The sequence below is a fragment of the Lytechinus variegatus genome, chromosome 3 (genome assembly GCF_018143015.1).
Source record: "Lytechinus variegatus isolate NC3 chromosome 3, Lvar_3.0, whole genome shotgun sequence".
NCBI lineage: Eukaryota > Metazoa > Echinodermata > Echinoidea > Temnopleuroida > Toxopneustidae > Lytechinus > Lytechinus variegatus.
Window position 1 is genome coordinate 27,552,744 of NC_054742.1, and position 14,787 is coordinate 27,567,530.

General features: G+C 34.6%; 1 protein-coding gene across 2 annotated transcripts in view; it reads right to left on the bottom strand.

Annotated features, from left to right (window-relative positions):
- Positions 1-7,540, bottom strand: part of LOC121410672 — a 29,547-nt gene extending 22,007 nt beyond the window's left edge. Inside the window, exon 1 of one of the 2 annotated variants that reach the window (XM_041602908.1) lies at positions 7,001-7,540. The gene's annotated coding sequence lies outside the window, so the exon portion shown is untranslated. Of the gene's footprint in view, positions 1-1,862; positions 1,943-7,000 lie in introns of those variants that run through there. The other variant, XM_041602906.1, reaches the window with a different exon arrangement.
- Between the last annotated feature and the right edge of the window lie 7,247 nt (positions 7,541-14,787).

Consider the following 14,787-nt stretch of genomic DNA (forward strand, 5'->3'; position numbering starts at 1 on the left):
TTAGATCCATCAGAGTTATTCTAGTCCCTCCGTTGTAAGCAAATCGAATTGTTGAAAGAATTCTGTCTCAGAAGATAGACAAACTCCGAGTTGTTCTACTCGCTGACGGACGGAAAGGTCCACCTTTAAACAAGACCCTGGGGAGAGGTCGGATCCAACATTAAAGGGACAAGACCTCTAAACTTTCTTTCAAACTTTTGTTGTTGTTGTTGCAATTCTGAGGTTCTTATAACATGAACATTATTATTATGAATTAAGACAGGAGGATTTTAAATAGATTTGTGCATGACCAGTAGCAGCACCTTTTCGTTTAAGAGGTTGCGAGAGTACAAAATAATGTCGAATATTATTTAGGGTCTATTATAGAGGGAGCGAAGCAACTGAACCGATGTCGAGAGGGTCTCATGCACACTTTGCGACATAAACCTTAATTAAACTCTGAAAACCTATAGGAAAATTGCATGCACCCTCCCCCTTTTCGTGACCATGGATGTAAGCTAACATCTCAATAATTGTGAGCCTACTCTGGGCAACATATAATAAAGAGTATCCCTTTATGAAATTATTCAACGGTAAAATTATCTTTGTGGATTCAAACAAGAGGGCTTTAAAAACGAAAACTGTTAAAAATCATAGAGAACATTAAAGGAACAAATTTCATGAATTCAATAATGAACTTTCGTCATCTGATAGTCTGTAACTTCTCCATAGATCTTAAGCATGTGGAAGATTCGAAAACGGAATAAAATGAAAGATTTTATATAGCGGAAAGAGACAGAGGTTTGGCGCTATAATGGAAAACACAAGAGACGAGCCGGACTTATAATATAATAATGTATACATTTTTTTCTTTAAAAGGAGAACTAAATCTTCTAATCGACCTTCACTTTCATCACATTATAAAATTTGATGCTAAATAAGGCATCTAATCATAGTAAACACGACTCCAAAGATTATCTTTAAGAAATAAATCACTCATTTGTCTGCAATGTTTGCGTGCTTAACATTAAAAATCATCATAATCACTGAAATTCTGAAAGGATAAACTTGAAGCGGGTGCTTTGATTGGCCAGTGGTGAAAGCGAAATTGGAGTTGGACAAGCCTCCTCTGGTTGTGTAAAATTAAAGTCACCCGTGGATCTCTAGTTTCTCAAACGCTCCGATAAAAGCACGATATGCATATCAATTTCGTTCTTTTTATTCCTTTTTGCCTAATCATATTCTTTTTTTTTTCTTTTTTTTTCTTCTTCACGCTAAAAATTGACATTTTAAATGAGTAATAAAGTTCTTTCTCTTCTTCTTCTTCTTCATCTTCTCCTCCTCCTCCTTTTTCTTCTTCTTCTTTTTCTTTTCTTCCTCTTCTCCTTTTTCTTCTTCTTATTCTTCTTTTCCTCCTCCTCCTCCTTTGTCATGTTTCTCCCCTTGTTCCTATTCTTATTCTTATTTTTCTTCCTCTACACCCTTTGAAAATAGGTAATATTTTTAAAACTGCGTATATACGGCCTTCGAAATTCACGATGACTTTATAGATCTTAACATTGTTTTCCAGCCTTTGCCATGAGCACCTTTGTCATTATAAGCTCTTGATTCTAAGGGAAATCTCAGATCTGAGAATTTCAAGGAACATAATCTTTTTCTGAAAATGTTTTCCCGCGTGGGGGTCTATCAGATATAGAAAACATATTTGAACATTAATGTGATCCAAGGAGATGAAATTAGAAACAGGGGGTTTTAGAAGAACTGAGAAGTAAAGTGGAACACCACACAAAGTCAAAATGAACAAATAAATACAGAAATGGTTTTAAATACAAGTTGGTGTTAGACATTACCTCATGGCCAAGTTCAGAAAATTTCATACTGACCTCGGTTTTCTATACTCCACCACTTGTCTGTGTGTTTGCTCTTTTGGCCTCAATCTCTTGCCTCATACGATTGTGGATAGCTCTTGGGTCTAATTAGAACAAGTTTGTGATAAAATCTCCTTTTCAATGTCAGCCACAAGAACTCTTGACTGAAATATGAAATGCACGTAACCCTACTCATTAATCCAACTCACTGAAATGCCTATATAAACCTTCCAATTAAATTGAAGGTCATATATGAAAATGATTTTTGTCAGCGTTAATGCACACACATATATATATATTTTTTTTAATCTCTTAGATTTATCTTTAAATCAGTAAGTCCGGTCTATAATAATATTCATGATAGGAAAATAGAATAGTTCACCTCTTTTGTTTGAACAAAACGAAATACGCTTAAAATGTGGAATTGATACGTTGCAAATTGAGAGTCACGCACGACCTGCAACTTTTATATTTTCTTTTTAAGGAATATATAAGAAAACCTTAAAATGGTAGGAAATTCTATTTAAAAAATGATCGTGACATTGAATATGTTCATCTCAGTTATGCATGCCCAAACAAATTCATGCCAAATCGCTATACAGTGTGTATCAAAAGTTTACACTTAGAAAAAAATCCTGTAAAATTATACATTCGTAATATCCCGTAAAATATTTCCGCTTGAGTGAGCACCACTTACTTTTAAAAAGTTAATGAAAAATGATTTGCGCAGAACTTTGAAATAGTTATGCGAATAAAAGTAGACCTTAATCATGAAAAACATGTGGAATTTAGCTAGTATAATTGATTTGAAGATATCTTTTTATCTTTTTAACTAGTTTCCTTGCCCAAAACACTTCAAAGAGTGCATTGCGCCCCCCACACACACACCGAGACCATCGTGACGATATTTGCTTTACACTGAGCTTTGATTTACATGTACAGGAAATGGCTTAGGCTTGATTTTAATTTTGTTAATCATTGTCAAGCTTGGGAAAAGTGTGGAGCAACAAGTATTAAATGAAAAATGAAATGTAAACCCACTTTAAATGATAAAAACTTAGTGAAAAAATGCTGGAGATGTCTGATATAAACTTTTGTTCAGATTTAGTTATGGCCTCAAATCCAGCTGGCACAAAAGGGTAAAGGTTGTGCTTGCTAAGTGTTGAAATTTCATTTTGGGTAGCAGAATTGTTGCAAAATGCTTGAATGTATCCGTTTTATTTCAATTGACCAAAAGTGCAAGGGAAATGTATGAGAAATGTTTTGCAGGGAAAGTTTGATTTCGCCCTTTCCCCTTGACACAGCGTGAAAACGAGCATTTCTGCGCAAACAGATTTCTGCGAGCTTTACAAAAAGCGACAGTGCTCACTCAAGAGTAACATTCTGTCCAAACTTTTACTTTTCATTGGATAGATGAGACCCAAACCCAAGATTATATGTGAAGAAATTACTCACATGTTGTATATTTTTTTAATTCCCAGGGCTTTTTCAAAGTGTAAACTTTCTAAAACGCGATTCAATTTTTATTAACCAAGCCATGCAGGGGCCCGTTTCATTGAGGACTTACAAGTGTTGAACTTTGCCATTATAGCAAATACCATGGTAACATGCCTCTGTTAGCCAATCACAATCAAGATATCCATGGTAGTTATCACAGTTATAACTCTTCATGAAACGGGTCTCAGAAAAAGGCTCAAAATAATTTATAATGAACCACACAGGCCATAACAATCTGGTTCGTTATCCTTCAGGCTCGCTCAAGTGTTTGCCAAGGATAGAGGAAAGATAGGAAGTTAATAAATTAATTATGAACAATGAGATGGAAGCTTGATTTATAGATTGGCAAACCTTTTAAAAAGATCTTGATAGATGACGAGGGTCAATATTGACCAACTGAGAGAAGATGGGAAACGATGAAGGCATTTATGATCCGACCATTAAGAGCGACGTTGTTATAGGCCGTAATCTATTACAGAGAGATTTGGTTTAAGTCTCCGAGATTTCCTTACTTGTAAATCTGCATCATTTTTAGCTGATGATTTAAAGCAATCAAATTACCATAGCAATCACAAATTGAGCTAAAATAGTTCACACTGGAACCACACACACTTTGTTTGTGTAATAATATCATGATCGACATTGTAATATGAAAGTCACAATCTCGTCTATCTCGATGAATTCAAAATGTTAAGGTTCAAGTTCAAATTTTAATCCTAACATAACAACATAAGAAAGGACATAACCTTTTTTTCCAATATTGAAAAATACATAAATTAAATTAGCATACATCACACTTTCTGTCTATCACAATTGATAGTGGCGACTTAGTTAGTTCCGCTAAGTGCTAACTGTTGAGGGATTGTTGATAATTGACATTTCCGCTTAGAACTTTCAATGCTATTCAATTTCCATTCATTTCATTCATAATCAAAAACAACTTCAAGGTAAAAATATATATACAATAAAATAGAATGTGGAGACAGCTTAAAAGAACATTGAAGTCTTTTGAAATGCTGCCACCAATATACAAACATTTAAAACCAAGTAATATACAATAACATGAAAAAGATAATTAAAGTGAAAAGATTAATTCGTCAAAAACCTACATCATTGAATAAAATTAATATACTCATCATAATCATTATACTTTGAAAAAAATAAAATCGAGACTTAAATTGACAAAATGGGGGTATTTTTACCCCTTCTAAATTGTAGGTTCCTTTTTTGTGTATGATTTAATAGTATAGCCTTAGGACTAGAAAATGATCTATCATCTGTTGACGAAAACTCTTCTTTTTATTTGTCCCATCTTGCTTAGGTGTTCATTATTTAACCCCAACATAATAGTTTGAAGTTATTACAAAACAGAACACCTATGCGTCGCTTTGAACTGCTTATCATGAGCATTGGTTGATTTTCAAAAGTAGCTCAGGTTTGTTATCGTAATGAATTGTGCTTCTTGCTTGAAATACATGGTTGTAGTTGAAATTGTATTATTAGAACAAAGTTTATTTTGACATTCATGTTTGTTTGGAAAGAAAGACACGAACGTCAAACAGAAAGACCTTTGAAATTCGGCTGCTGAAGTAGTGAATCCAGGGTATGCATGGTATAGGGGGGCTTCCCATGTATTCCCCTTCTCATGTCAGTATACGACGTGAAATAACTAAAGCCATTTTTTCCCTCAAATTATATCACTTAAAAAAATACATCCTAGTTCAACATTTCAATATCAAAAATACAAGACGTTCTTTGATATACATTTATCTGCTGTATATAATTATTATGTAACCCACCTCTTAATATATGAAAAATAATAATAAAAAAGTCTATTTACGGTCAATCTTCTATCTTGTGTATTGACGCCTCAAAAGATCCATCTTGCAGTGAGAAATTCACTGAGCATAGTTTATACGTAACCATGGCAATTAGTGGCCTTTGCAATATACACCTTGTTTGCAATTCTCGACCTTGTTTTCAACCTCCGATGGCAAAACTAATAATCAATAACTAGATTCGGATTTCTCCATCCAATCCCAACTCTTAAGAAGTTGTTGAATTTGCTTTGAAATCAACTGCAACAATCCGATTAATTTTCAATGTAATGTTCCTCACAGAAGACATAATCACTTATCTTGATGTGTAATATAAAGTTGTATTAATTGTGTATTTTGTAAACCAGTCTGAGTTCATTACCATAACAAATTTGATGAACACTCGATTTCAGATTAAATCCCAATTCTCAATAAATACATGTAATTCATTCGATCATTATCTTGAGAAGTTAAAATAGAGCATTTCGAAACAATACATTTTACATTGTTCTTTTTAATAATATATGCCAACCCCTCGTAAATTCATTCCACTTCTTCAGAAAAAAAGGAAACAGAAAGATTTAATATGATCCAAGGTGTGCCTATTATTACTATAATTCATAACTCAAAAATTTTATTTTATTTTTTTATATTTCGGAATGATTTAATGAAAATAACACACAACCCCCCCACAAATACTTATCCATTAGATTACAATGGCATATTAACACTGTATAAGAAAAGGTGTTCGCTGCAGTAGGCCCTATTATGTATAAGTGCGAAAATCATTTTAAAATTATGAACGAGGATGAATGTATTATTTATTCAGTTTAGTTGTTAGTGTTTTTAATGCTCAAAAAACATATTACAGTAAACTTTAAAATACAATAGTTACATGAACATACTTACAAATATTAATAATTTGCTTTTTAGGACGATAATTTCAGTATTCCCTAATGACTTAAGGACATTAACCAAAGAGATTATGATATCATCACAGATATCTCAACGATTTAACGCAGAGGCAGCTTTCAACTTTACGTACAATTCGCATGATGGCTATGTCAACCAATGCCTTAGACTTTCTGAGCAGCTTTACTCGTTTATAATCATATTATATTGAACTAAAAGTGAAATGTTAAATCAACAATTAAAAGGTTGTGGAGGAGTGACAACCTTTTCTAAATGTTGCATTTACCACTTTAAATGGTTCAACACAACACTATATTCAGCTTTATGCAAGATTGGATATAACATTAATTTTGGTCATCACTCTTCAAAAATTTCAATTGTTGATATTTTCGGGGGGAGGGGGGAGTTAGAGAAAACAAATTTATACGCATACATTTATAATATATTCCTTTTATATATTCATTAGACCTATGATGAAATAATATGGTCATGATGCTATTCGTGATACATTCAATTCAAATACAAAATTGATTATTATATAAATCGACCATACTGCAAAAATAAATTAAATCTCGTAAAAGATGATATGTTCAATGCTCTTTCATTTTGTTGTATTAACCTTTGGCAACATATATTTTTACAACGCAAACAATTGTATCCATACGCATATTCATTATTGTAAATATGTTCTTGTTGAGACTCTCATACTCCCAATCGGGGGTCGATAGAGTTTAATAAAATCTTATCTATCTTATCTTATAATTTCAAAATCCTGAACCAAGTGGATGACCATCTGTGTGTCTATTTCTGGAACGAATCTATATATATGTTATTTTAATTCTGATTATTGAATCACTTCAAAGTATACACATAGGCGTACTAAAAATAGAAATCTAACTGCTCACGAAAAAAAACGAGTCAACTTACCGCGTTTTCTCCCTTATACTTGATTAAGATCTCAACTCCATCAAGAAGACGTTAATGTTCCAAGCGTCTAATAAACTTCTATGGAGTAATGACGCCTCGACCTGTGTATAAAAATATTCCAACAACTATTTGGTGTGTTGTTAATTGGTATAGGTCTCTTGGCAAACAGAACCAATAATTTCTCGAGCAATAGATAGTGGTGTCTACCAGGACTACTTGAGAATGAGCTGGGGCCACCTCGAAAAATCACCTTTTACCTCGTCAACTGATTATAACTTGTTTGCCAGGTGAGAGAGCGTGAACGTGAACACCAAATGAGGCGTGCGGAGAGGGGATTATGAATGAAATAGCGAATGCGTGTCGACTCGGTCCGACGATTGGTAGTTGGTCGGGCCAACATCAATGCCATTCTTGGGGAGGCGTAGTAGTTGCTCCGTAACAAGAGGCGCAGAGGTGCGACACAGAGGAAAGTCTCCCCAAAACGTAGTCTTGAACTTTGCTTCTTCTCACCTACATAATTCAGAGGAGATGAAACGGCCCAGAAACAGCATGGGAATCGGGAAAAGTTTCCCCAAACCTCGGATACACCCCCTTTGTAAAAAATAAAGAGGTGAAATGAGGAAGGAAATAGACAGAATGAAGAGGAGATGAGAAAATGTTTCCCAACCTCGGCATTTTAAACAAATCCACCATGTATCACTCATTTAACTTTTAAGAGGACCACCACCATTCGCCCATTTATTTCAACCGTATGACCTATACCAGAGATTCCAACACCAAGCACCTTCTGATCTGGATATTCTCCTACCTGGATCCCCTAGCAAGCTGGAGACTTCAACTTGATGTGCGCGAAGCGCGCGAAGTCCCGTGCGACCGGGGTCCAGGTGGGAGAATCTTCAGATCAGAGGCTCTGGGTTTTAGATACTCTCTCGTGCTATCTCAGGTTAATTTTCAACTATGATGGTACTAGGTAATAACAATTCAATGAATTAAATCACACATTTTAGCTTAATAAAAGTTATTTTAATTAATCACTATTCAATGCGTGCATCTGAAACTGATAGGCATATACAAAACCATACATTTTTGCAATACCTTTATTCGTATCAACCAGTGAAGACATACCTATGACCTTAAAATTCACATTTCCATATCCATCGATCTTGTCTCATCTGTTACTTGATGATGATCTCTGGAGTAAGATTGCTCCAAGTTGGTTATCAGCAATTTAACTGCTTTCTCCAATTATTTTACATAGTATTCCCAGAAAACATAATGAAGAAATGTTTTCATTAAAAACATATAATGATTCATAGTAGTTATCATTAAAGTCAAGTATATGCTATCAAGCCAGCTCGCGCCCGCTGTAAATTTACGAGATCACGCACAGCGTTGATGCATTACTTAACATATTAACTTGACAGTGCCTGGGCAGGAGATATTAAATCTCAAAACGGGAGATTTTGCGAAAATGGGCTTTTGGCGGGAGATCTCCCGTCGAAAGCGGGAGAGTTGGACTTTGGAGTCTTTACTATATACCTTTTGTGTTATTTTCTAAATACTAGTATTCAGGAAAGTTTGCCGCTGTTTTTCCTTTAGTGGAAAAGAATGTTTTCTCCTCAGGATTTAACAAAAACAAAATAAAATCGATAAAGGAATGATTGAGCAGGAGTTATCCGAAATCGTATGTTTCGTGTTAGTTGATATGACATTTGTATTAAGACACCTCAACCATGGACCTACCAGCAAAATAAGTCTACACTTCATCGCATTCATCACCGATTAGTATGATGACTTAATCAATTAGACCAGTCATGGATGCTAATCCAGACATTCGAATCAAGAGTTGTTCAGCGAAATGTATGTGACTGTGTCAAACGGTTTGAAATCCTTTCACAAATATTGAAATAAGTTCTTTTCTCATCGTCGATCCTCTGAAGTGTTCTTTAGAGCGATTCGATGAATCTTTCGTAAATACCTTGAAAAGAAAACTGTTGGTACACTGCCCTTAACATGTTTACGTTGGTCCACAAACCATGACGCACAGAGAATCTTGGTTCTCCCCCTCCCCTTTTCTCTGTTTCCCAACAAGGGAATACACGTACAGATAATAATCGTAGCATAGGCCTATTTACAACAAATTCTTTCATGATCTATTATTATTTCACAATAATCCAACTTTGTTCAGTCAAGGTTCCTTATAAATTTGCCATTTTGTAAGGAATGTTTACCCCACTTAGACGGCGAGCAACTTCCCATAGGAATGTCATGTAAATATTCCATTACAATCACTCCTTGATATCCCAAACGAACAATTGAAATAAAAATGTAGAACAAATGCTCAAATTTTGATGTTTTTCTTCGAATCTAACAAGCTATATTTCCCTCATTTGAGAACAATATTATGTCTCAGGAGAAAGATTGTGAAACGAATAATTTGTTTTGTTGGAAGAGATCAAAAGTACTTTTAATAATCACATTCAGGAGATAATATGACATTTTCTTTTTTGTTTTGCTTATCTTTTCTCATAATCTTAGTATTTCGTTACAGTTAAAATCGATGGACTGGGTTACTTTGTGCACATGACGTACTCTACAGAGAATACACTCTATATTCTATAGTTGGGATGGTGAAAATACTTGAAAACCTACGTTAACGAGGGAGGGGGGCTACCGAGCTTACCATGATGACGGTTTGTGAATCTAAGTTAAAGAAGGATGTGATGCACACTTAAGTGTATATTTGGAAACTGCATTCCAAAAAAAAAGCTTTGACAATTTGGGGGCAACTATTCCCCTTTGAGTATAGCCATGTTTGTGCAGAATGTGAAATCACATTTGAAACCATTAGTTTTTATCCTTAAAATATTACAGGATGTGAAAATGCACAACTTGCTTTATTAGACACATTTGGAGTATCATCTCATTTGGTTGTCATATATTACACAGCACAGAATAAAAGAATGATTGTATTTACAGCACGATTTACAGATCTATCAAATTAAGAATAAAAAAGACATTTTCCAGAAATATGTGATTATGGTTATAAAATTTATATTGCGTTGGAATACTGTTCAAATTTTCACCTATCAATTTGTCAAAATTTTCTTCTTCCTCTTAAAAGAAGTTTTTATTTGGGTTCGATTCCCTTTAAGGGTATAATGTTCACGTTAACACTTTTTTAATCATGGATCTTATACCTATTAAAAATTCAATTTTAATCAATTCAATTTCAATCAATTTAATCAATTCAATTTTAATCAACAAAAATTTAATTTTAATCAACACCTTAAAATCGAGAGTATATTATGTTGATGAACACCAGCAAAATTTTCCCTCAATTCAATCGCAAATCTCAAAAGACACATTTTATACAAACAGTCCCAGACTTCAACTTTTCCCGATTGAGGGAGGCAAAAACGAATTCATAAATCAGAGCATTCGTGTGAGTAAAGATCATTAAAGAGAATGTTTCATCTACTAAATACAGGTAGTAGAATTTGTGAAAATCGCAAGTCCATGCTGCCATAATCATAATAGTGATGTTAAAAGCGATAAACAAGAGTTTTTTTTTGGTGAAATTACTGCTCTAATTTTCATTCGTATATTTGACAAATTATATAGGCCCTAATAAATTGTCTTCCTGAGAGTTGATAAAATTTACCCCTCCAGGTGTTGACTAAAAAAATCGTTTTCTTAGTTCATATTTTTTAACATATTTATTTTTCATGATTAAGACTTTACAATTAAAAAAAAATTATACTCAACCAACTATATTGTAAATTGCACTCTTATCATACCATGCGCCTTTAAACAATCCAAGCGCAGTAATTTATGACAATGATGTTACACAGCCATAAAACTCAAGAGAGTTTTTGATTGCCTCGTGTCATACCCGATTCTCAAAACGGAAGATATAAAAGACACTCGGCAAACCAATAATTTTATTTTGTCAAACCAGTCGTACCTGCACGTATTCCTCGGTTGATATTTGTCGTAAATTATGCTAAGAAAATGTTCTTTTGTTTTATCTTCCTAATAAAACGTTCACGTAACAAGATCATTTGGCAAAGAAGATAAAAGGTGTAAAAGTGCTATAATTCTCGCTTTGGACAAAAAGACTTGTTAGTCGTTACCTAGTGTAATGATTGAATAGGTGTGAATGATGAATTTATTTAAGAAAGGAGCAAATAGGGGGCAAAGCCAGGCGCTGTTTTACAGGGGGGCCTTGGGAGCTTAATCACCCACTTCCCGAAAAAGTTTTAAGCACCCTTCCCATCCAACTTCGCTCAAAACGAAAATCAATAGATGAATAGATAATTGAATAAAAAAGTAATATGAATGAATAAATATCTTAATTGATTGATTAAATAAATAAATAATAAATAGGTAAATGAATGAATGAATGAATAAATAGAATAATAAATAAATACCAAAATAATATGCTAATCCTGCGTCGGTTTCAGTCTAATTAATTAAAGACGAAGTAAAAATATTTTCATTATCCACTAGCTTGCAAACACAGGAACGCCGCCGCCGGGGTTGAGAGGGCGGGCAAGACGATCCATATATGACTCAATTTTTCTCAATTGATGATAGAAATGTTATGCTGATTCCCCTTCTTCCCCTTTTCCCTTTTTGTCCAATACTTGAAAATCCATAGGGGTGATCGCCCCCTTTCCTTCCTCTGACGCCGTCTCTGCTCACAAACATACATAAAAATATCTCCACGCACACATTTTGAATGTGCATGGTTGTCCACGTTCAGACAAATAAAGATGTATATAGCTAAATAGGCCTCCTTTTTAGGTCTGTAGAATAAAGATTCGACACCCTGGGCTGACTAGACTGTTCAGACTAAATGCAAACATTACACTCTTCTAATATAGAGAAGGAATTAAAAGAGAAAAGAGATAAATTGAACATTTTTTTTGCGAACAGCCGAAGAACACAACATTTACAACTTGAACTAGTTCAACATATCTTTTTTAACTTGACTTCACGAGGCCCACACAAGGGTTCTCGAAATCCGTTTAGTCAATGATTCTATTACTGGTAGGTAAATCCCAAGAACAAATAGGATTTTGGTGTCCCCCTTTCTCGTAATACCCCTCCATTCCCAGCCCCTAGAATGTTTCTTTAACCTTTATCAAATGTAAAGGAACCTCATCACCCTCTCTTCTGGGTCAGTATAGGGATAGAAAGGACATGGGAGGGGGTTATGTCACCCCTTAAGAAATATTTTAATTTGCCTTATCCCGGGGCCTTATCTAATTTGCTTCAATTGACATTCAATAACGACAATAACGCATTTTAAATTATGAGATTCTGAGACTTATGATTGAACATGAATTAATTAATAGCATTCTCGAAGAGATATTTTATTAAAAAGTTTTTGAAAAGATGTAAATGAGCACATCGTATCGGGTAGAGGGTTGCGTGTGCAAAGGGACCACGTGACCCGGCTGCCACTTTTCGGGAATGTGTATATTAGGGGGAAAGGGGAAAGAAAGTGGAGGAACAAATATAAAGTTTAATCAATGGATGAGATATTGATACGAAAAAATATTTTCAAAGACGAAGTAAGAGGTGTGGGAAAGATTTTTTCCATGCATGGAAAAGGAAAGATTTCATGTATACGCGTATATTTTTCAAATATTGCAATAAGAATAGTTATTTCAGAATTTCAGAGGGCAACCGTGCCACCTCCCGCACTTATGAATCTTACAATAATCCATTTTTTTTGCTTCAATAGCCCATATAATTACTCAGATGCTGTTCACTGTCTTGTTTTATTGAATATGCAAGTTTGCATATTTTGTGCCCTGGAAACCATACGCCTGCTTGATTATCTCTATTTTTCATTTGCCGGTGCTTGATGCTCAAGAATGAAGGGAAATCACACATAGGAAATATGTCAAGAATACAGGGAGAGAATCAACTCTTGATATTAAGATATTAGCTCGTTATATAAAAGGTAGACAATAAAAGTAGTTTTAAGACGTAATTATGTAACGTATTTGAAGTATGATCGAATAATGAGTGACATTCCTAAATACACTGAAAAGCGATTCGTCGAGCAGATTATATTTGGCAAGAGTTCACAATCAACCATTCTTTATACATGTATTTAGAAAGTGACTTGTCTATTTTGGCAGTATATAGGCCTACACAACTGATTACCTTGTCAATGTTGCTTAAAATCACCCAATAATCATAATCACCGTGGAAAACTTTCCCCAAAAAATGTTCTTGACGAAACATACCATGTGGAACTTCAAAGATTTCATCAGTTATATGCCAAGGGTTGGAAGAGGCGGTAAGGCCCAGTTGAAAGATCGAAAACGATGGACCATAATCCAGGCTCTAAATTAGGTCTGCGGGCATTTGAAAGTTAGTGGAAATTATTTTTTTACAAAATATCCTATGGGTTGTTACAATCTAGATTTATTTCATTACAAGTTTGCGAAGTTTCTTATGGTTATTCCAGTACAGACAGACGAACGTTTATCTAAAATTGGTCCTGCGTGCTATATCACATTCTTCCTCATCCCTTGAACATTCGGTATGAACTTTACCCGATATACCATCATTACATGAGCATTACATTCATCTTCGTGGGAGACACTTCCACGTTTATAAATATCATATCTACCCAGAGGACTACTATGTTGACCAGAGAAATAGAGAGAGCAATGGAGAAAGAGTGGAAAAGAGGGAGAGATGGATGGGAGAGGGGGAGAGAGAGAGTACAAGATAATTGCTCCCCAAATTAGAACATGAAATGTGCACATTTCTCCTCCCATTTCCCAACCCTCCCGCTATAATCATGTTGTCGCGAATCATGTTACCTCTGAAATCCCAAACCATAAGTGAATCTAAGAGAGTCCATATAGAGAAATAAAACCAATTCATCCTCAACTCCCCCTACACGAGTATCAAAAATATTTTTTTTTGAAAATTGGAGAGGATTTTGGGGGTCTGTATTAAGCGCTTTCTTGGTTTGTTTCATTTTTTTTCTTTCTTTCGCTATTAACAATTTTAATGAAAAGTCTCTGAAAAAGCACATCAAATTTCTGTCTTCTTAATACAAACACTATTGATAAGATTTTTTAAATTCAAATTTATCTCTTTTATTTGGAGGGGGGGTGGTAATCGGAGCAAATTCCTCAATTCAGCAAAGTGTCCCCTGAAAACAAGTTGCTTCACATTGGTTAAGCAAGACTCCTGGATAAGGTTACCGCAAGCGCGGAGAAATAGATTATAATTTGAAACATTTTCATGTTCCCTTAAGTGGGCTCCCCGGTGGCAGTAAGGGGAACGAAAATAAACAATTGCAATGGGATAATACACGGCCATTCCATGGCTGATGAAATCGGAGTGCCTTTCAGAACATCGGGAAGCCAGGTCGCCCCCTTCCCACTTGACGAGAACACAATGACATTATGAACTTGATATGTCCTGAGAGATCTATTTATGCGACATAAAGCATGAATGTAATTTTACTGGTACAACTCGACTTAGGATTGAACGTTATTTCAAATGTAAACTCATTTCCTCAAGATTTACTATTTCACCTGAGGCCCAAAGAAGGAAGAGTTAAGAATTTGGCACAAATATAATTTTTTATGATTAAAAAGAAGGGAAATTTGAATGATTTTTATTAAACGTGAAACTTTTACTCTTCAAAAAAAAATTCTCAGTGAAGTTTGGAAAGAGAGATTAAAATGTAGGGTTTATAGGGCCCGAAATTGAAATGGAATAGAAGATAACTTTTTTTTTCATCT